We start from the raw sequence: 23,978 nt of genomic DNA, 5'->3' as shown, positions 1-23,978 counted from the left end.
AAGTAATCATCCTTTATAGAATGTCTTTGTTGTGATTACCTGCTGAAGTAATCATCCTTTATAGAATGTCTTTGTTTTGATCATGTTGAAGTGACTATCGTTAACATAATATCTTTGTTGTGATCACCTGTTGTGGTTGACCATCCTTAAATGAATGTCAGGCTTCCAGGTTTTATCCATGGAATGGATGTGCTCCTTAGCCTTCAACCTCAGTGCTGCGATGCTGGAACCATGTTCCAGGTCCTTAGCAGAGGGTACTTATCATTGAAGCTGCAGAGGCACTGGTAGAGTGGCGGGGCCACAGTCTGCACCCCCTGCATGCCATGTCCTGGGGGACTGTCGAGGAAGCTGTAGCTGTGGCTGTGGCTGTGGCTGTGGCTGTGAGAGTGGGAGTGGCTGGGGTAGGCATGCTGAAAGTGAGGGCCCTGCCCTGGGCCTGCATATCCGGGGATAGTGTGCATCGGGTTGCCACTGGACATGGGCGATGCCAGCCAGGGATCCAGGGGTAATGGGTTGGACATGAGCCCCACATTGGAGGGCGACTAGTTGAAAGACAACATGGGGAGTGGTGGAGCTTTGTTGAGTTGGAGTCCATCTTCTCCTGACGTCTCCACTTAGCCCGACGGTTCTGGAACCACACCTGGACACGGACAGAGAGGATACCGTAGTATTAGTCTACAGTAGTCACTCAGCAGTGCACACTACATCAATGCAGTGCACACTACATCACCATAATGGTAGTAATAACAGTATTTGTAGATTTTGTTGTTGTTGTTTTGCTTAAAACATTTTTTTTTAAATGACCTGGACTAAATTATTCAGAATTCAAATTAATTTGGTTAGAGGCTGTGTAATTCTGTGTAATTTGGTTAGAGGCTGTGTAATTCGGTTAGAGGCTGTGTAAGAGGCTGTGTAACTCTGTGTAATTTGGTTAGAGGCTGTGTAATTTGGTTAGAGGCTATGTAATTCGGTTAGAGGCTGTGTAAGAGGCTGTGTAATTCTGTGTAATTTGGTTCGAGACTGTGTAAGAGGGTGTGTAATTCAGTTAGAGACTGTGTAAGAGGCTGTGTAATTCTGTGTAATTTGGTTAGAGGCTGTGTAAGAGGCTGTGTAATTTGGTTAGAGGCTGTGTAAGAGCCTGTGTAATTCTGTGTAATTTGGTTAGAGGCTGTGTAATTTAGTTAGAGGCTGTGTAATTCTGTGTAATTTGGTTAGAGGCTGTGTAATTTAGTTAGAGGCTGTGTAATTCGGTTAGAGGCTGTGTAAGAGGCTGTGTAATTTGGTTAGAGGCTGTGTAAGAGGGTGTGTAATTCAGTTAGAGGCTGTGTAAGAGGCTGTGTAATTCTGTGTAATTTGGTTAGAGGCTGTGTAAGAGGCTGTGTAATTTGGTTAGAGGCTGTGTAAGAGGCTGTGTAATTCTGTGTAATTTGGTTAGAGGCTGTGTAATTTAGTTAGAGGCTGTGTAAGAGGCTGTGTAATTCTGTGTAATTTGGTTAGAGGCTGTGTAAGAGGCTGTGTAATTCCGACGGTTAGAGGCTGTGTAAGAGGCTGTGTAATTCGGTTAGAGGCTGTGTAAGAGGCTGTAGTAATTCTGTGTAATTTGGTTAGAGGCTGAGTAATTTAGTTAGAGGCTGTGTAATTCTGTGTAATTTATTTAACCTGTGGTAAGCTACTGGTGCCTACAGGTTAAACATAGTAATTGAACCAGTTTTTAAAAAGAGAAAACATTTTGCTTCACTCCAGTTTTTAAAGTGCCAGTGTACCAATATATTTGATGGCAACTGTATGAGACAATGTATGAGAAGTCTCCACCTCCTAAATAGAATCTCTCAGCCAAAGCATGGGCCAAATTTCCCATCCCGTTCCAACATTTCAAAGAGGAGAACACTTGTCCAAAAATGTGTAATAGTAGTGGTGGTAATAGTAGTAGTGGTGGTAATAGTAGTAGTAGTGGTGGTAATAGTAGTGGTGGTGGTAATAGTAGTAGTGGTGGTAATAGTAGTAGTAGTGGTGGCAATAGTAGTGGTGGTGGTAATAGTAGTGGTAGTGGTGGTAATAGTAGTAGTGGTGGTAATAGTAGTAGTGGTGGTAATAGTAGTGGTGGTGGTAATAGTAGTAGTAGTGGTGGTAATAGTAGTAGTGGTGGTAATAGTAGTAGTGGTGGTAATAGTAGTGGTGGTGGTGGCAATAGTAGTAGTGGTGGTAATAGTAGTGGTGGTGGTGGTAATAGTAGTGGTGGTGGTGGCAATAGTAGTAGTGGTGGTAATAGTAGTGGTGGTGGTAATAGTAGTGGTGGTGGTGGCAATAGTAGTAGTGGTGGTAATAGTAGTGGTGGTGGTGGCAATAGTAGTAGTGGTGGCAATAGTAGTAGTAGTGGTGGTAATAGTAGTAGTGGTGGTGGTAATAGTAGTGGTGGTGGTAATAGTAGTAGTAGTGGTGGTAATAGTAGTGGTGGTGGTGGCAATAGTAGTAGTGGTGGCAATAGTAGTAGTAGTGGTGGTAATAGTAGTAGTAGTGGTGGTAGTAGTAGTGGTGGTGGTAATAGTAGTAGTAGTGGTAGTAATAGTAGTGGTGGTGGTGGCAATAGTAGTAGTGGTGGCAATAGTAGTAGTAGTGGTGGTAATAGTAGTGGTGGTGGTAATAGTAGTGGTAGTGGTGGTAATAGTAGTAGTGGTGGCAATAGTAGTAGTGGTGGTAATAGTAGTGGTGGTGGTGGCAATAGTAGTAGTGGTGGTAATAGTAGTGGTGGTGGTGGTAATAGTAGTAGTGGTGGCAATAGTAGTAGTGGTGGTAATAGTAGTGGTGGTGGTGGCAATAGTAGTAGTGGTGGCAATAGTAGTAGTAGTGGTGGTAATAGTAGTGGTAGTGGTGGTAATAGTAGTAGTGGTGGCAATAGTAGTAGTGGTGGTAATAGTAGTGGTGGTGGTGGCAATAGTAGTAGTGGTGGCAATAGTAGTAGTGGTGGTAATAGTAGTGGTGGTGGTGGCAATAGTAGTAGTGGTGGTAATAGTAGTTGTTGTTGTTGTTTTGCTTAAAACATTTTTTTTTTAAATGACCTGGACTAAATTATTCAGAATTCAAATTAATTTGGTTAGAGGCTGTGTAATTCTGTGTAATTTGGTTAGAGGCTGTGTAATTCGGTTAGAGGCTGTGTAAGAGGCTGTGTAACTCTGTGTAATTTGGTTAGAGGCTGTGTAATTTGGTTAGAGGCTATGTAATTCGGTTAGAGGCTGTGTAAGAGGCTGTGTAATTCTGTGTAATTTGGTTCGAGGCTGTGTAAGAGGGTGTGTAATTCAGTTAGAGACTGTGTAAGAGGCTGTGTAATTCTGTGTAATTTGGTTAGAGGCTGTGTAAGAGGCTGTGTAATTTGGTTAGAGGCTGTGTAAGAGCCTGTGTAATTCTGTGTAATTTGGTTAGAGACTGTGTAATTTAGTTAGAGGCTGTGTAATTCTGTGTAATTTGGTTAGAGGCTGTGTAAGAGGGTGTGTAATTCAGTTAGAGGCTGTGTAAGAGGCTGTGTAATTCTGTGTAATTTGGTTAGAGGCTGTGTAAGAGGGTGTGTAATTCAGTTAGAGGCTGTGTAAGAGGCTGTGTAATTCTGTGTAATTTGGTTAGAGGCTGTGTAAGAGGCTGTGTAATTTGGTTAGAGGCTGTGTAAGAGGCTGTGTAATTCTGTGTAATTTGGTTAGAGGCTGTGTAATTTAGTTAGAGGCTGTGTAAGAGGCTGTGTAATTCTGTGTAATTTGGTTAGAGGCTGTGTAAGAGGCTGTGTAATTCGGTTAGAGGCTGTGTAAGAGGCTGTGTAATTCAGTTAGAGGCTGTGTAAGAGGCTGTGTAATTCTGTGTAATTTGGTTAGAGGCTGAGTAATTTAGTTAGAGGCTGTGTAATTCTGTGTAATTTATTTAACCTGCGGTAAGCTACTGGTGCCTACAGGTTAAACATAGTAATTGAACCAGTTTTTAAAAAGAGAAAACATTTTGCTTCACTCCAGTTTTTAAAGTGCCAGTGTACCAATATATTTGATGGCAACTGTATGAGACAATGTATGAGAAGTCTCCACCTCCTAAATAGAATCTCTCAGCCAAAGCATGGGCCAAATTTCCCATCCCGTTCCAACATTTCAAAGAGGAGAACACTTGTCCAAAAATGTGTAATAGTAGTGGTGGTAATAGTAGTGGTGGTGGTAATAGTAGTAGTAGTGGTGGTAATAGTAGTGGTGGTGGTAATAGTAGTAGTGGTGGTAATAGTAGTAGTAGTGGTGGTAATAGTAGTGGTGGTGGTAATAGTAGTGGTAGTGGTGGTAATAGTAGTAGTGGTGGTAATAGTAGTGGTGGTGGTAATAGTAGTGGTGGTGGTAATAGTAGTAGTAGTGGTGGTAATCCTTTGAAGTATGCTGTCACAGTTACCAGCCCTTTCAAAAGACTTAACATCCTTATCAGTTTATCGCCCTCCAGTGGTGTTCCCTCGGAGAGTTCATCAATGAGCTTGATGCCTTGATAAGCTCCTTTCCTGAGGACGGCTCACCTCTCACAGTTCTGGGCAGTGGTGGTAACCTCCCCACGTCTACCTTGACTCATTCCTCTCTGCCTCCTTCTTTCCACTCCTCTCCTCTTTTGACCTCACCCTCTCACCCTCCCCCTACTCACAAGGTGGGCAATACGCTTGACCTCATCTTTACTAGATGCTGTTCTTCCACTAACCTCATTGCAACTCCCTCCAAGTCTCCGACCACTACCTTGTATCCTTTTCCCTCTCAGAGCGCTCATCAACACTTCCCACACTGCCCCTACTATGGTATCGCGTCCCAATCTTCGCTCTCTCTCCCCCGCTACTCTCTCCTCTTCCATCCTATCTTCTCTTCCCTCTGCTCAAACTTTCTCCAACCTATCTCCTGATTCTGCCTCCTCAACCCTGGTCCCTTACTGCATCCTTTGACTCCCTATGTCCCCTATCCTCCAGGCCGGCTGGTCCTCCTCCCCGCTCCGTGGCTCGACGACTCATTGCGAGCTCACAGAACAGGGCTCCGGGCAATTTGTAGAGCGGAAATGGAGGAAATAGTAGCGGACCTGGCATCCTTTCATCCCTCCTGGTAATTTTCCTCCTCTGTCTCTGCTGTAAAGGCACTAGTCTACCATTCTAAATTCCAAGGCATCTGCCTCTAACCCTAGGAAGCTCTGTGCCACCTTCTCCTCCCTCCTGAATGGTCCCCCTGGTCCCTCTCTGCAGATGACTGGTGTAATTTTGAAAAGAAGGTCGATGACATGGTAATGCTAGTCAAACGGTGGTGCTCACACTGCCCTACCCTATGCTCTGAGTCTTTCTCCCCTCTCTGGCCAGATGAAATCTCGCGTCTTGTGACGGCCGGTGTGCCCAACAACCTGCCCGCTGGACCCTATCCCCTCCTGGTTCTCAGACCATTTCCGGTAGACCTTCTCCCTTACCTAGTACCTCGCTCATCAACTCATCCCTGACCGCTGGTAGTCCCTGGTCTTCAAGAGTGGTGAGTTGCACCCTTCTGAAAAACCTAGTCGATCCCTCCGATGTCAATAACTACAGACCAGTATCCCTTCTCTCTTTTCTCTCCAAAACTCTTGAGCGTGGTGGTTGGCCAGCTCTACCGCTATCTCTCTGGTGAATGACCTTCTTGGTGGTAAAGTAGTCAGGTTTCAAGACTAGTCATTCAACTGGACTGCTCTTCTCTGTAGTCACGGAGGTGGTGGCACTGCTAAAGTAACTCTGGCTCCTCTGCTCTCATCCTTCTAGACCTATCGGCTGCCTTCGTACTGGTGAACCATCAGATCCTCCTGGTCCACCCTCTCCGAGTGGGCATCTCCGTAGTGGCCCACGCTTGGTTGCGTCCTAGTGAGTGGTGGCTCCTACCAGGTGGCGTGGCGAGAATAGTAGTGGTCCTCACCACGGTGGTCACCACTGGTGTCCCCAGTGGCTCTGTTCTAGGCCCTAGTCTTATTCTGGCTATACACCAAGTCACTTGGCTCTGTCATAACCTCACATGGTCTCTCCTATCATTGCTATGCAGAGACACACAATTAATCTTCTCCTTTCCCCTTCTGAATGACCAGGTGGCGAATAGCATCTCTGCATGTCTGGCAGACATATCAGTGTGGATGGTGGTCACCACCTGGAACCTCAGCAAGACGGAGCTGGTCTTCCTCCCGTGGTGGTAATAGGAGTGTGGTGGTATGATCTCGCCATCACGGTGGTGGTCCATTGTGTCCTCCTCCCAGAGCGCTAATAGTAACCTTGGCGTGATGGTGGTAATACACCCTGGTGGTGGTGGTCAACTAACATCAAGTGGTGTCCCGGTCCTAGTAGGTTCATGCTCTACAACATCCGCAGAGTGGTGGTACACAGGAAGCGGGCAGGTGGTAATCCAGGCACTTGTCATCTCCCGTCTTGATTACTGCAACTGGTAGTGGCTGGGCTCCCTGCCTGTGCCATTGTGGTGGTAAACCCCTACAACTCATCCAGAAATAGCCCGTCTGGTGTTCAACCTTCCCAAGTTCTCTCACGTCACCCCGTGGTAATAGTCCACTGGCTTGGTTGGTGGTAATAGCTAGACCATGGTGCTAGCCACGGAGCTGTGAGGTGGTAATACCTCAGTACCTCCAGGCTCTGATGGCCCTAATAAAGTGGTAGGGCACTGGTAATACCTAGTGGCCTGCTCGCCTGGTGAGGAAGTACAGTTCCCGCTCAGCCCAGTCAAAACTGTTAGTAGCTAGTGGTGGTGGTGGAACAAACTCCCTCACGACGCCAGGACAGGTGGTGGTCAATCAGTACCTAGTAGTGGTGGTGAAACCCCACCTCTTGGTGGTGGTAATACCTAGGATAGGGTGGTGGTAAATAATCCTTCTGGTGGTGGTGGATTTAGATGCAAGTGGCTGTTCCACTGGTTGTCATAAGGTGTATGCACCAATTTGTAAGTGGTGGTGGTAAGAGTAATAAATGACTTAAATGTAAATGTAAATGTAATAGTAGTAGTGGTGGTAATAGTAGTAGTGGTGGTGGTAATAGTAGTGGTGGTGGTGGTAATAGTAGTAGTGGTGGTAATAGTAGTGGTGGTGGTAATAGTAGTGGTGGTGGTGGCAATAGTGGTAGTAGTGGTGGTAATAGTAGTGGTGGTGGTTGGTGGTAATAGTAGTAGTGGTGGTAATAGTAGTAGTGGTGGTAATAGTAGTGGTGGTGGTGGTGGTAATAGTAGTGGTGGTAATAGTAGTAGTGGTGGTAATAGTAGTAGTGGTGGTAATAGTAGTAGTGGTGGTGGTGGTAATAGTAATGGTGGTGGTGGTAGTAGTAGTGGTGGTAATAGTAGTGGTGGTGGTAATAGTAGTGGTGGTGGTTTTGGTGGTAATAGATGTAGTAGTGGTAGTGGTTATGGTGTTAATAGTAGTAGTGGTGGTGGTGGTGGTGGTGGTGATAATATTAGTAGTTGTGTTGGTGGTAATAATGGTGGTGGTGGTGAGAGTAGTAGAAGTGGTAGTGGTGGTAATAGTAGTGGTAGTGGTGGTGGTAATAATGGTGGTGGTGGTGAGAGTAGTAGAAGTGGTAGTGGTGGTAATAGTAGTGGGGGGTTATAGTAGTGGGGGTGGTGGTGGTAATAGTAATGGTTGTGGTAATAGTAATGGTGGTGGTAATAATAATGGTGGTGGTGGTAATAGTAGTGGTGGTGGTTGTGGTTGTGGTGGTAATAGATGTAGTAGTGGTTTTGGTGTTAATAGTAGTAGTAGTGGTGGTGGTAATATTATTAGTAGTAGTAGTAGTAGTGGTGGTGGTAATAGTAGTGGTGAGGGTGGTAATAGTAGTGGTAGTGGAAATAGTAGTGGGGGTGGTGGTAATAGTGGTGGTGGTGGTAATATTAGTAGTAGTAGTGGTGGTGGTGGTAATATTAGTGGTGGTGGTAATAGTAGTAGTAGTGGTGGTAGTAGTATTAGTGGTGGTGGTAATAGTAGTAGTTGTGGTGGTGGTAATAATGGTGGTGGTGGTGGTGAGAGTAGTAGAAGTGGTAGTGGTGATAATAGTAGTGGTGGTGATAATAGTAATGGTAGTGGTGGTGGTGGTAATAGTAGTGGTGGTGGTGGTAATAGTAGTGGTGGTGGTGGTAATAGTAGTGGTGGTGGTGGTAATATTAGTAGTTGTGGTGGTGGTAATAATGGTGGTGGTGGTAATAGTAGTGGTGGTAATAGTAGTAGTGGTGGTTGTGGTAATAGTAGTAGTGGTGGTTGTGGTAATAGTAGTAGTGGTGGTGGTGGTAATAATGGTGGTGGTGGTAATAGTAGTGGTGGTAATAGTAGTAGTGGTGGTTGTGGTAATAGTAGTAGTGGTGGTTGTGGTAATAGTAGTAGTGGTGGTTGTGGTAATAGTAATGGTGGTGGTGGTGGTTGGTGGTAATAGTAGTGGTGGTTGTGGTAATAGTAGTGGTGGTGGTTGTGGTTGTGGTGGTAATAGATGTAGTAGTGGTTTTTGTGTTAATAGTAGTAGTAGTGGTGGTGGTAATAGTAGTGGTGGTGGTGGTGGTAATAGTAGTAGTGGAAATAGTAGTGGGAGTGGTGGTAATATTAGTAGTAGTGGTGATAATAGTGGTGGTGGTGGTAATAGTAGTGGTGGTAATAGTAGTGGTGGTGGTGTTAATAGTAGTGGTGGTGGTAATAGTAGTAGTGGTGGTGGTGGTAATAGTAGTGGTGGTAATAGTAATGGTGGTGGTGGTGGTGGTAGTAGTAGTAGTGGTGGTGGTGGTGTAGGTGGTAATAGTAGTGGTTGTGGTGGTGGTAATAGTAATGGTGGTGGTGGTGAGAGTAGTAGTGGTGGTGGTGGTGGTGGTAATAGTAATGGTGGTGGTGGTGAGTGTAGTAGTGCTGGTATTGGCCATAAGGCATAAGTCCTTCTGTTCACCTGATTTAGAATTCCTCACAATCAAATGTCGACCGCATTATCTACCAAGGGAATTCTCTTCGATTATAATCACAGCCGTATATATTCCCCCCCAAGCAGACACATCGATGGCTCTGAACAAACTTTATTTGACTCTTTGCCAACTGGAATCCATACATCCTGAGGCTGCATTCATTGTAGCTGGGGATTTTAACAAGGCTAATCTGAAAACAAGACTCCCTAAATTGTATCAGCATATCGATTGCGCAACCAGGGCTGGCAAAACCTTGGATCACTGCTATTCTAACTTCCGCGACGCATATAAGGCCCTGCCCCGCCCTCCTTTCGGAAAAGCTGACCACGACTCCATTTTGTTGATCCCTGCCTACAGACAGAAACTAAAACAAGAAGCTCCCACGTGGACTGGGATATGTTTCGTATTGCGTCAGACAACAACATTGACGAATATGCTGATTCGGTGTGCAAGTTTATTAGAACGTGCGTTGAAGATGTCGTTCCCATAGCAACAATTAAAACATTCCCAAACCAGAAACCGTGGATTGATGGAAGCATTCGCGTGAAACTGAAAGCGTGAACCACTGCTTTTAATCAGGGCAAGGTGACCGGAAATATGACCGAATACAAACAGTGTAGCTATTCCCTACGCAAGGCTATCAAACAAGCTAAGCGTCAGTATAGAGACAAAGTAGAATCTCAATTCAACGGCTCAGACACAAGAGGTATGTGGCAGGGTCTACAGTCAATCACGGATTACAAAATTAAAACCAGCCCATTCACGGACCAGAATGTCTGCCTATGCCGCTCTGTACCACCACTCATTCATATATCTTTATGTACATATTCTTTATCCCCTTACACTTGTGTGTATAAGACAGTAGTTTTGGAAATGTTAGTTAGATTACTTGTTGGTTATTACTGCATTGTCGGAACTAGAAGCACAAGCATTTCGCTACACTCACATTAACATCTGCTCACCATGTACACACAAGTATGTGACAAATAACATTTGATTTGATTTGATTTGATTTAATAGGGGCGGCAGCGTAGCCTAGTGGTTAGAGCGTTGGACTAGTAACCGGGAGGTTGCAAGTTCAAACCCCTGAGCTGACAAGGTACAAATCTGTCGTTCTGCCCCTGAACAGGCAGTTAACCCACTGTTCCTAGGCCGTCATTGAAAATAAGATTATTATTTATTTATTTATTTGTTCTTAACTGATCTTGCCTAGTTAAATAAAGGTAAAAATAAAAAATAAAAAAAATAGTTGTAGCAGCGGTGGTGGTAGTAGTGGTAGTAGTGGGGGTTGTGATAAAAGTAGTAGTGGTGGTGGTTTTGGTGTTAATAGTAGTAGTGGTGGTTTTGGTGTTAATAGTAGTAGTGGTGGTGGTTTTGGTGTTAATAGTAGTAGTGGTGGTGGTTTTGGTGTTAATAGTAGTAGTGGTGGTGGTTTTGGTGTTAATAGTAGTAGTGGTGGTGGTTTTGGTGTTAATAGTAGTAGTGGTGGTGGTTTTGGTGTTAATAGTAGTAGTGGTGGTGGTTTTGGTGTTAATAGTAGTAGTGGTGGTGGTTTTGGTGTTAATGGTAGTAGTGGTGGTGGTTTTGGTGTTAATAGTAGTAGTGGTGGTGGTTGGGGTGGTAATATTAGTAGTAGTGGTAATAGTAGTAGTGATGGTAATAGTAGTGGTGGTGGTGGTAATAGTGGTGGTGGTGTTGGGGAGAGTAGTAGTAGTGGTGGTAATAGTAGTGGTAGTAGTGGTGGTAATAGTAGTGGTGGTGGTGTTGGTAATAGTAGTAGTGGTGTTAATGGTAGTAGTGGTGTTGGTTTTGGTGGTAATAGTAGTAGTGGTGTTAATAGTAGTAGTGGTGGTGGTAATAGTAGTGGTGGTAATAGTAGTGGTATTAGTAATGGTGGTGGTAATATTAATGGTGGTGGTGGTGGTAATAGTAGTGGTGGGGGTGGTGGTAATGGTAGTAGTAGTGGTGGTGGTTATAGTAATGGTGGTGGTGGTGGTGGTAATAGTAGTAGTAGTGGTGGTGGTTATAGTAGTGGTGGTAAATATAGTAGTAGTGGGGATAATAGTAGTGGTGTTGGTGGTGACAATAGTAGTGGCGGTGGTGACAATAGTAGTGTTGGTAATAGTAGTAGTAGTGGTGGTGGTGACAATAGTAGTGGTGGTGGTGACAATAGTAGTGGTGGTAATAGTAGTAGTAGTGGTGGTAATAGTATTAGTAGTCATGGTACTGGTGGTGGTAATAGTAGTAGTAGTAGTAGTGGTGATGGTGGTAATAGTAGTAGTAGTAGTAGTAGTAGTGGTGGTAATAGTATTAGTAGTCATGGTACTGGTGGTGGTAATAGTAGTGGTGGTAATAGTAGTGGTGGTGGTAATAGTAGTGGTGGTGGTAATAGTAGTAGTGGTGGTAATAGTAGTAGTGGTGGTAATAGTAGTAGTAGTAGTCATGGTACTGGTGGTGGTGGTAATAGTAGTAGTGGTGGTAATAGTAGTAGTCATGGTACTGGTGGTGGTGGTAAAAAAGTAGTAGAAGTGGTGGTAATAGTAGTAGTAGTAGTGGCGGTGGTAGTACTAGTCGTAGTGGTGGTGGTAATATTAGTAGTAGTAGTGGTGGTAGTACTAGTCGTAGTGGTGGTGGTAATATTAGTAGTAGTAGTAGTGGTGGTGATGGTGGTGGTAATAGTAGTAGTAGTGGTGGTGGTAGTACTAGTCGTAGTGGTGGTGGTAATAGTAGTAGTAGTGGTGGTGGTAATAGTAGTAGTAGTGGTGGTGGTAGTACTAGTCATAGTGGTGGTGGTAATAGTAGTAGTAGTGGTGGTGGTAATAGTAGTAGTAGTGGTGGTGGTAGTACTAGTCATAGTGGTGGTGGTAGTAATGGGGGTGGTGGTGGTTTGTAGTGGTAGAAGGGCCAGTAGTAATGCTAGTCTAGTAATAGTTGACAGCCAGTAGTTGTGGTGGTGGTGGCAATAGTAGTAGTGGTGGTGGTAATAGTAGTGGGGGTGGTAATAGTAGTAGTAGTCATGGTACTGGTGGTGGTGGTAATAGTGGTGGTGGTAATAGTAGTGGTGGTGGTGGTGGTGGTAATAGTAGTGGTGGTGTTAATAGTAGTAGTGGTGGTGATGGTGGTGGTAATAGTAGTAGTAGTGGTGGTGGTAGTACTAGTCGTAGTGGTGGTAATAGTAGTAGTAGTCGTCATGGTACTGGTGGTAATAGTAGAAGTAGAATTGGTGGTAATATTAGTAGTAGTAGTAGTAATGGGGGTGGTGGTGGTTGTAATGGTAGAAGGGACCGTAGTAATGCTAGTCTAGTAATAGTTGACAGCGAAGGGCTCCATACCTGGACAGTATTATTAGTGTATAGTGATAGTAATAGTAATATTAGATAGGTAGAGACTCAATACAGTATTATTAGTGTATAGTAGTAGTAGTATTAGATAGGTAGAGACTACACAGTATTATCAGTGTATAGTAGTAGTAGTATTAGATAGGTAGAGACTATACAGTATTATTAGTGTATAGTATTAGTAGTATTAGATAGGTGGAGACTATACAGTATTATTAGTGTATAGTAGTAGTAGTATTAGATAGGTAGAGACTATACAGTATTAATAATGTGTAGTAGTAGTAGTATTAGATAGGTAGAGACTACAGTATTAATAGTGTATAGTAGTAGTAGTAGTATTAGATAGGTAGAGACTATACAGTATTATTAGTGTATAGTAGTAGTAGTAGATAGGTAGAGACTATACAGTATTATTACTGTATAGTAGTAGTAGTAGATAGGTAGAGACTATACAGTATTATTATTATTAGTAGTAGATAGGTAGAGACTATACAGTATTATTAGTGTATAGTAGTAGTAGTAGTATTAGATAGGTAGAGAATATACAGTATTATTAGTGTATAGTAGTAGTAGATAGGTAGAGACTATACAGTATTAATAGTGTATAGTAGTAGTAGTAGTATTAGATAGGTAGAGACTATACAGTATTAATAGTGTATAGTAGTAGTAGTAGTAGTAGATAGGTGGAGACTATACAGTATTATTATTGTATAGTAGTAGTATTAGATAGGTAGAGACTATACAGTATTATTAGTGTATAGTAGTAGTAGTATTAGATAGGTAGAGACTCAATACAGTATTATTAGTGTATAGTAGTAGTAGTAGTAGTAGTAGTAGATAGGTAGAGACTATACAGTATTATTAGTGTATAGTAGTAGTAGTAGATAGGTAGAGACTATACAGTATTATTAGTGTATAGTAGTAGTAGATAGGTAGAGACTATACAGTATTAATAGTGTATAGTAGTAGTAGTAGTAGTAGATAGGTAGAGACTATACAGTATTAATAGTGTATAGTAGTAGTAGTAGTATTAGATAGGTAGAGACTATACAGTATTATTAGTGTATAGTTGTAGTAGTAGTATTAGATAGGTAGAGACTATACAGTATTACTAGTGTATAGTAGTAGTAGTAGATAGGTAGAGACTACATTTTACATTTACATTTAAGTCATTTAGCAGACGCTCTTATCCAGAGCGACTTACAAATTGGTGCATTCACCTTATGACATCCAGTGGAACAGCCACTTTACAATAGTGCATCTAAATCTTTTAAGGGGGGGGGGGGTGAGAAGGATTACTTTATCCTATCCTAGGTATTCCTGAAAGAGGTGGGGTTTCAGGTGTCTCCGGAAGGTGGTGATTGACTCCGCTGTCCTGGCGTCGTGAGGGAGTTTGTTCCACCATTGGGGGCCAGAGCAGCGAACAGTTTTGACTGGGCTGAGCGGGAACTGTACTTCCTCAGTGGTAGGGAGGCGAGCAGGCCAGAGGTGGATGAACGCAGTGCCCTTGTTTGGGTGTAGGGCCTGATCAGAGCCTGGAGGTACTGAGGTGCCGTTCCCCTCACAGCTCCGTAGGCAAGCACCATGGTCTTGTAGCGGATGCGAGCTTCAACTGGAAGCCAGTGGAGAGAGCGGAGGAGTGGGCTGACGTGAGAGAACTTGGGAAGGTTGAACACCAGACGGGCTGCGGCGTTCTGGATGAGTTGTAGGGGTTTAATGGCACAGGCAGGGAGCCCAGCCAACAGCGAGTTGCAGTAATCCAGACGGGAGATGACAAGTGCCTGGATTAGGACCTGCGCCGCTTCCTGTGTGAGGCAGGGTCGTACTCTGCGGATGTTGTAGAGCATGAACCTACAGGAACGGGCCACCGCCTTGATGTTAGTTGAGAACGACAGGGTGTTGTCCAGGATCACGCCAAGGTTCTTAGCGCTCTGACAGTATTAATAGTGTATAGTAGTAGTAGTAGTAGATAGGTAGAGACTATACAGTATTAATAGTGTATAGTAGTAGTAGTAGTATTAGATAGGTAGAGACTATACAGTATTAATAGTGTATAGTAGTAGTAGTATTAGATAGGTAGAGACTATACAGTATTATTAGTGTATAGTAGTAGTAGTAGTATTAGATAGGTAGAGACTATACAGTATTAATAGTGTATAGTAGTAGTAGTAGTATTAGATAGGTAGAGACTATACAGTATTAATAGTGTATAGTAGTAGTAGTAGTAGTAGATAGGTAGAGACTACAGTATTAATAGTGTATAGTAGTAGTAGTAGTATTAGATAGGTAGAGACTATACAGTATTATTCGTGTATAGTAGTAGTAGTAGTATTAGATAGGTAGAGACTATACAGTATTATTCGTGTATAGTAGTAGTAGTAGTATTAGATAGGTAGAGACTATACAGTATTAATAGTGTATAGTAGTAGTAGTAGTATTAGATAGGTAGAGACTATACAGTATTAATAGTGTATAGTAGTAGTAGTAGTAGTAGATAGGTAGAGACTATACAGTATTAATAGTGTATAGTAGTAGTAGTAGTAGATAGGTAGAGACTATACAGTATTAATAGTGTATAGTAGTAGTAGTAGTAGATAGGTGGAGGTTGAATACCTGGACACGGACCTCAAGGAGGTTGACCTTCATGGCCAGGAGCTCCCGGCTGTAGACGTCAGGGTAGTGGGACTTCTCAAAGGCCTTCTCCAACTCATGGAGCTGGAAGGTGGTGAATGTGGTGCGGTTACGCCGGTGCTTCTTCCTAGGGCGGTCCTCCTCTGGAGGCTCGGGGGACTTTTCCCCGCTGCCCACCCCCTTCTGGAGATCTCCCAGGTCCCCGTCACACTCGTCCCTGGAGAAATGGCCCGACTCTGAAGAGGAGACAGTCGAACAGGAGAGACGTGTGTGTTTAGGTATCTGTCTTCCTGCGCTCGGTTCCTTCGGCAGTGCCAGCTCTACTTACCAAAAGGCGACCTAATATGCTGCTCTCTCTACGGGTGATCTCATAGTCCCATGGGGACAGATGCCACCTGTTAAACCTGAGTGTCCTCATGTGGGAATAGATAGCTCTAATCTACACCAAGACTGTACTTGTCCTCTGCACCGCCAGGGTGAGGTTGAAGCCCCTCTACACATGGCTGATGGATGGTAGAAAACAGGGTGAGGTTGAAGCCCCACTACACATGGCTGACAGATGGTAGATCTAATCCGAGTTTGTTAATTTATTAATCCAAATCAATTGAGGCTCAAGATTATCATCAGATCGTTGACTTGGTAACAAACATGTGAGGCAGGAAAAGTGGTCTCCTTAAGTCACTATGCTGTAATGTTACAGTAATAGAAGGATATAATGTTATGTTCTAATAAACAAAATACTTGGTACACCAGTCCCTTATTCATCCCAGCCAGGCCTACTTAGTCAGTCAGTCGATATCCAACCGCCATTTCTTATCCAAGCCTGGTCCTAGATCTGGTTGTGTAAAGGTGGAAACGTTAAGTTGTAGCTATACTGTAGTGATAAACTGTAGTCTCTGGATCTTGAGAAAATGACAATCTAAGCACAGTGTGCTTTCAACTGTCCCTGCCTTTTCTCCTGGATGAGGTTAGTGCCATATGCTTTCAACTGTCCCTGCCTTTCCTCCTGGATGAGGTTAGCACAGTATGCTTTCAACTGTCCCTGCCTTTCCTCCTGGATGAGGTTAGCACAGTATGCTTTCAACTGTCCCTGCCTTTCCTCCTGGATGAGGTTAGCACCGTATGCTTTCAACTGTCCCTGCCTTTCCTCCTGGATGAGGTCAGCACCGTATGCTTTCAACTGTCCCTGCCTTTCCTCCTGGATGAGGTTAGCGCCGTATGCTTTCAACTGTCCCTGCCTTTCCTCCTGGATGAGGTTAGCACCGTATGCTTTCAACTGTCCCTGCCTTTCCTCCTGGATGAGGTTACCACCGTATGCTTTCAACTGTCCCTGCCTTTCCTCCTGGATGAGGTCAGCACCGTATGCTTTCAACTGTCCCTGCCTTTCCTCCTGGATGAGGTTACCACCTTATGCTTTCAACTGTCCCTGCCTTTCCTCCTGGATGAGGTCAGCACCGTATGCTTTCAACTGTCCCTGCCTTTCCTCCTGGATGAGGTTAGCACCGTATGCTTTCAACTGTCCCTGCCTTTCCTCCTGGATGAGGTTAGCACCGTATGCTTTCAACTGTCCCTGCCTTTCCTCCTGGATGAGGTTAGCACCGTATGCTTTCAACTGTCTCGGTCTTTCCTCCTGGATGAGATTAGCACCGTATGCTTTCAACTGTCTCGGTCTTTACTCCTGGATGAGGTCAGCACCGTATGCTTTCAACTGTCCCTGCCTTTCCTCCTGGATGAGGTTACCACCTTATGCTTTCAACTGTCCCTGCCTTTCCTCCTGGATGGGGTTACCACCTTATGCTTTCAACTGTCCCTGCCTTTCCTCCTGGATGAGGTTACCACCTTATGCTTTCAACTGTCCCTGCCTTTCCTCCTGGATGAGGTTAGCGCCGTATGCTTTCAACTGTCCCTGCCTTTCCTCCTGGATGAGGTTAGCACCGTATGCTTTCAACTGTCCCTGCCTTTCCTCCTGGATGAGGTCAGCACAGTATGCTTTCAACTGTCCCTGCCTTTCCTCCTGGATGAGGTCAGCACAGTATGCTTTCAACTGTCCCTGCCTTTCCTCCTGGATGAGGTTACCACCTTATGCTTTCAACTGTCTCGGTCTTTCCTCCTGGATGAGGTTAGCACAGTATGCTTTCAACTGTCTCGGTCTTTTCTCCTGGATGAGGTTACCACCTTATGCTTTCAACTGTCTCGGTCTTTCCTCCTGGATGAGGTCAGCGCCGTATGCTTTCAACTGTCCCTGCCTTTCCTCCTGGATGAGGTAATCTAAGTAAACATTGTGACTCTACTCATGGAGAAGTGAAAGTCTTGGATATCAGTCTTATATGAACTGCTATTTCACTGATGTTGTTGCTGTATATGTTACAGATGTTTATGAGCAGTTATTAGTGCCTATGTTGTCCATTATAATGCATTATGCAGGTCTCATAAGAGGGTATTCATAGGAAGTGTTACTTTTATTTTATTTGATTTAACCTTTATTTAACTAGGCAAGTCAGTTAAGAACAAATTCTTATTTACAATGACGGCCTAGGAACAGTGGGTTAACTGGCCTAGGAACAGTGGGTTAACTGGCCTAGGAACAGTGGGTTAACTGCCTTGTTCGGGGGCAGAACGACAGATTTTTACCTTGTAAACTCTGGGATTCGATCTCGCAACCTTTCGGTTACTGGCCCAACTCTCTATCCACTAGGCTACCTGCCGCCCTTTACCTTGTCTTCATGTAATAAACAACATCACCTAATCAATCGATGAATCAATCAATGAATCTATAAATCAATAACAACCAAGGTACTGACCGTGAAAGGTAGAGTGCTGGGTGCTGTCCTCCAGGCTGGCCAGGTATCTGTAGGGGTCTGACTGGCCCTGCTTCCCCTGGTGATCCTCCAGGCTGGCCAGGTATCTGTAGGGGTCTGACTGGCCCTGCTTCCCCTGGTGATCCTCCAGGCTGGCCAGGTATCTGTAGGGGTCTGACTGGCCCTGCTTCCCCTGGTGATCCTCCAGGCTGGCCAGGTATCTGTAGGGGTCTGACTGGCCCTGCTTCCCCTGGTGGCCCTCAGTGTCCACCTCATGGGTCCGTTCGGACCCTACGGGAGTGAGCAGGAGGTACTGGTCCTTACTGAAGCCCAGGATCAGGTCAGTGCTGCGGAGCCGGCCTCCTCCGCTTGACCCTCCTCCCGTCACCATGTCATTGTCTGGTGGCAGGCAGCCATCGTTCATCATTCCCAAGGTATCCATTGACAAATATGTCCGAGAAAAGCAGTATGTTGTCAAAGAGCACTTTGATGGGGGATGCAGATCTGTCTGTCCTTGGACTTCCTGTCAGTCTGCAAAACAGCGAAAGTTAGACACGTTGATCTCATGAACACAGTGTTTTGCAGAACGGTTCTGTTGTGAAATGCACATGTGCCACTTGCATATTGCCTCTTGTTAATATTGTGTCGTAGCCCTTTCCTGCAGTCGAATGACCAGAAATGCCGTCTAGTGGCCTCAAGGGTGGAATGTTATTCATATTTTTCATAGTTAGTCAACATATATATTTTTTTACACACCGAAAATCCTGTGTTTTTATGTCAAACAGTTTTGTTATATGTCAGTCTTCTGTGATGTATATAAAATGTAATATTGGGATGCAAACTCAACATGTAATACATTTAAACTCTATATCTGACATGGTGCAGGTGTCTTCTTTATTTTAATGCCCATAACCATGTGTGTGAGGTGTATACTTTTGTTTCAAAGTATATTTGTTTAAGACTACCAAGAATCACTGTGTGACACTGATTTTAGCCCACTGCAGTAAAAGGTTATGCAATGACATATTGGTTGTAATGCATATTACTACGGTAACAATCAACAACAATCAAGTTCCCTTCAGTTGGAAAACATTTGGGTATATCTGACGCTGATATGAACAATTCACATCTGATGCTACTTGACATTTATTCATTATGTTCAATGCATGAAGGTACCTGGACTTATTCCTGTATCTTGCTTTGTCACATGTGCACCGGTTCGCATTAACATACAGTATCTCTTTCATAAAAACAATGTCCATTTGCCAGTTAGTTAAAAAATCTGATCTGAAATTATCAACATGTGTTTATCAAATCATAAGTTATGTACAGCTAGCTACATTTATCAACAAGACCAATAAAGTATGGAATGGACCAGTTGAAAGATGAAACCGTAAATCTTTGACCCTTGAAACATAGGTCTATTAATAAATACTAAATACTGTAGTTACTCCCCCCCAAAAAAACGTCTAAATCTGTCTTTGATTTTATTTTTAATGTTTAAGAAGAGACAATAGATGTATTCAAATGAAGTAGCCTATACCTTTTGCCATTGGAAAAACAGACTGCAATGAAATGAACATTTATGGTGGTAGTAGTACTATCAACTCAAAATAAACAGCAATAATATCAGTAGCAGCATGTGTAAATATACTAACCTCTATCCAGGTAACTTACAGTACACAAATCCTCTTCCAATGCTGAGCCGTGCATTGTGGTTCCTCTATCTGACAAGTTGTAAATGACAGCAGATGGGAGTTCTGGTAGCAGTGCACCTAGTCCTCCCAACCAGCTAAGTCCTTGAAAGTCTGCAAGCATATACGTGAGCAATGTAATAAGTATTGAAATTCTCTGTAACAAAGCAGTGGAGTTCCTCCCTCTCTTGGCTGCCTGCCCTAATCTTGTGGCCCAGTTGGAGGAGGTAAGGTCAACGTTGTAGCTCCTAAGACCTTCAGGTGCCTGCCCTAATCTTGTGGCCCAGGTGGAGGAGGTAAGGTCAACGTTGTAGCTCCTAAGACCTTCAGGTGCCTGCCCTAATCTTGTGGCCCAGGTGGAGGAGGTAAGGTCAACGTTGTAGCTTCTGAGACCTTCAGGTGTGTCATCTTTTTACCAGTTTCTCACAGCAGGAAATTAATCCTACATCAACAGGAAATGGGAATTATAATGAATGAACATTTTTGTAAGGGTTGATAAAAAAAATTGTTTGGGGTAAATCAAGTCTGATATTTTAAAGTAGAAATGACAAACTTTGGTAGCCTCTTTAAATGTTGAATAAAGTACAAGTTTGCATTTCCTGCTGTGCAGTGACCAAATTAAGATAGCACATACAGTTAGGTATTAGCACCCTTGATAAAGATTGGCAAAAAAGACAGTATAAAATAACAATAACAATACTGAGATAAACTATATATACAAAAAGTATGTGGACGCCCCTTCAAATGATTGGAGTCGGCTATTTCAGCCAAACATGTTGCTGACCGGTGTATAAAAATCAAGCACACCGCCATGCAATCTCCATAGACAAACATTGGCAGTAGAATGGCCTCACTGAAAGAGCTCAGTGAAATTCAACGTTGCACTGTCATAGGATGCCACCTTTCCAACAAGTCAGTTTGTCAAACTTCTGCCCTGCTAGAGCTCCCTCTGTCAACGGTGTTGCTATTGTGAAGTGGAAATGTCTAGGACCAATAACGGTTCAGCGAGTAGCGCATAAAAATCATCCGTCCTCGGTTGCAACACTCACTACAGAGTTGCAAACTGTCTCTGGAAGCAACATCAGCACAATAACTGTTCGTCGGGAGCTTCATGAAATGGGTTTCTATAGTTGAGCAGCCACACACAAGCCTAATATTACCATGCGCAATGCCAAGCATCATCTGGAGAGGTGTAAAGCTCACTGCCATTGGACTCTCGAGGGTTTGGCAGGTGCCAGGAGAACGCTACCTGCCCGAATGCATAGTGCCAACTGTAAAGTTTAGTGTAGGAGAAATAATGGTCTGGGGCTGTTTTTCATGGTTCGGGCCCCTAATTCCAGTGAAGGGAAATCTTAACGCTACAGCATACAATGACATTCTAGACGATTCTGTGCTTCCAACTTTGTGGTAACAGTTTGGGGAAGGCCCTTTCCTGTTTCAGCATGACAATGCCCCTGTGCACAAAGGGAGGTCCATGCAGAAATGGTTTGTCGAGATGGGTGTGGAAGAACTTGACTGGCCTGCACAGAGCCCTGACCTCAACCCCATCGAACACCTTTGGGATGAATTGGAACGCCGACTAATCGTCCAACACAAGAGCCCGACCTCACTAATGCTCTTGTGGCTGATTGGAAGCAAGTCCCCGCTGTCACGTTCATCGTAAGACTTTTTAAGACAAAGAACACTTAACAAACTATACAAAAACAACAACCCAAACGTGACGCTATAATAATAATACTAGTGCAGACACAGGCAACTAGACATAGACAATAACCCACAAATTACCCAAGGAATATGGCTGCCTAAGTATGGTTCCCAATCAGAGACAACGATAAACAGCTGCCTCTAATTGAGAACCAATCTAGGCAACCATAGACATGAAAAAACACACCTAGACTAGTAAACCCCATAAACATACAAAAAAAACCTAGACAATACAAAAACACATACATCACCCTTGTCATACCCTGACCTAACCAACATAACAAGGAAAACAAAGAATACTAAGGTCACGGGGTGACACCCGCAGCAATGTTCCAACATCTAGTGGAAAGCCTTCCCAGAAGAGACAGTTACAACAGCAAAGGGGGAACCAACTCCATATTAATGCCCATGATTTTGGAATGAGATGTTTGGTCATGTAGTGTATATTGCAAGCAAAACAAAAAAATATATATATTATTTTATACTAATACAATTGCTCGGAGAAAGACATTTTGTTTAACATAGTATAATTTCTTCCAAAAAGAGTTATCAAGATTATTGGCACCCCTGTTTCAATAACTTTCAATACCTTACTTTGGAAGGATAATTTTTTATGAGATTTGACACATTGGTAGGAATCTTAAACAGAGGAGGCTGGTGGGAGGAGCTATAGGACGGGCTTAATGGAATGGAATAAATGGACCAGAGTCAAACATGTGGTTTCCATGCGTTTGATTTTATTCCATTCCAGCTATTACAATGAGCCCGTCCTCCTAAAGCTCCTCTCACCAGCCTCCACTGATCTTAGACCATTCCTCCAATCTTTCCCGATCTTTCATGTCATTAATCTGCACTTACGTCCTGTCCTCTTAAACTCAAACCAACAGGTTATCAATGGGGTTAAAGTCCTGAGACCGAGATGGTCAAATAACTATTTATTTGTGGATTTTGATGTGGAAGGGAGTGCTCCGTCCGTACACTCCACACTCGATTAGAACTAGACGCTCCTGGTGGGCTGGCGAGGCAGAGGACATTAGTGCAGAAAAAAGAAAAGTAACAGATGGGACTGTCACCACGTAGCTTCTTTTCTGGGTTTCATTGCGGAATCTCTTTCTGAGAAGCTGTAGTGGTAGCCTGGCAAGCCTATTAGAAGTGGATATGAGCGCTAAACTCTGTGACATGATTTCTGACACGTTCACGTTTCCAACTTGCTAACTGGTTGTAGTTATACACGTGCCACGTTCCACCAGTTAGCAAGACGGATTTTTCAGAGTTCCGACTCGTACGTGAACGCAGCAGAAATACCTGGGTTGAATGGTGCATATGTAGGAGTATCGTGTTATTCACAACCCACGCTGTTCTCAGGGCAGGCCTGTCGGTTTTGTCTACAATAAGTGACTTTTGCAGAGGTTAGGAGATCTTACACAGCAGGTTAGGAGAATTAGGTTAAGGTCAGGCAAAGTTTAGGATTAGCTAAAATGCTCAAATTCTCCCTGAAGCGACTCGGAAATATCTAGTTTTACAATCAGGCCTGTCCTGAAATCACCCTCCGTTTCCACTAATGTGATTATGTGTGTACGTAGCAGACCAGACGTACAGTGGATGATCCCAACACCTTAGCTCCTTAACCCCTTAGTCTACAGGCCATGGTACTACTGTACAGTAAGTGTTTCTAAGTAACTCTGTCTTAGTGGAATTGGTTTCCATGAAACAGGCTCTGTGGCTTTAATGTGACCAATACTAAAGGACAGAAAATCCTGGGTACTGAGACTCCATCAGGGACTGCCTGCATCCACTGTGCCAACCAGCTACACACACACAGCTATGTCTTATACTATACTATACTTGAGGACCAACAATTGATTCCAATTCAAATTCCTATTTTCCCTAACCCCTAAAATAGTCTTTAGAAGTGAGGACCAGAAAAAGTCTCAGTACTCTGAATTTTAGTTGGTTTACTGTTCTGGTGAGGACTTCTGGTTGGTTTACTGTTCTGGTGAGGTCTTCCGGTTGGTTTACTGTTCTGGTGAGGACTTCTGGTTGGTTTACTGTTCTGGTGAGGTCTTCCGGTTGGTTTACTGTTCTGGTGAGGACTTCTGGTTGGTTTACTGTTCTGGTGAGGACTTCTGGTTGGTTTACTGTTCTGGTGAGGACTTCTGGTTGGTTTACTGTTCTGGTGAGGACTTCTGGTTGGTTTACTGTTCTGGTGAGGACTTCTGGTTGGTTTACTGTTCTGGTGAGGACTTCTGGTTGGTTTACTGTTCTGGTGAGGACTTCTGGTTGGTTTACTGTTCTGGTGAGGACTTCTGGTTGGTTTACTGTTCTGGTGAGGACTTCCGGTTGGTTTACTGTTCTGGTGAGGACTTCTGGTTGGTTTACTGTTCTGGTGAGGACTTCTGGTTGGTTTACTGTTCTGGTGAGGACTTCCGGGAGTACAGGCTTTACTGAATGACAACAAAGACAAAACGCAACATGGAATTTTCTTGAATAGTTTGGGGTAGGCCTCGTCTCAGAGAACTGCTGAGAAGCTGGCATCGAACCCCCCCCGTCTGGGAGAACATGCATCTGATGACGGACATTTAGTTGGTGGTAGAAGGTCGTTGGAAGACTGTTGCTACAAAACAGCAAGTGAGAGACAAGAGGTGAGTTGGCATCAATACTCCCATAGGCTTATGCCCATTGGTTGAAAGAACAGAGTGATTATTGCACAAGTGTGGTCATAGGTTATTCAGGAAGTGTGGTGGAATTGCCTTAGTGTGCCTTGCTCATAGGCTGAAGTGAAAAGGCGAGTGACTTTCCGCAAGCTTGCTACTAGTGAAGGAGAGATGTGACGCTATGCTTCCAAGGTGAACTAAAAGCTACCATGTAAAACACCTGCTCTGCTAATGAGGT

General features: G+C 43.8%; 1 pseudogene; it reads right to left on the bottom strand.

The window, feature by feature from the left end:
* Positions 1-123: 123 nt before the first annotated feature.
* LOC127927183 (retinal homeobox protein Rx1-like) lies at positions 124-18,200 on the bottom strand (annotated as a pseudogene).
* Positions 18,201-23,978: the final 5,778 nt, after the last annotated feature.

Source organism: Oncorhynchus keta, unplaced genomic scaffold (assembly GCF_023373465.1).
Source record: "Oncorhynchus keta strain PuntledgeMale-10-30-2019 unplaced genomic scaffold, Oket_V2 Un_contig_972_pilon_pilon, whole genome shotgun sequence".
In the NCBI taxonomy this organism is placed as follows: Eukaryota; Metazoa; Chordata; class Actinopteri; order Salmoniformes; family Salmonidae; genus Oncorhynchus; species Oncorhynchus keta.
The sequence above is the reverse complement of the archived record's forward strand: the minus strand, read 5'-3'. Positions and strand labels throughout refer to the sequence as shown.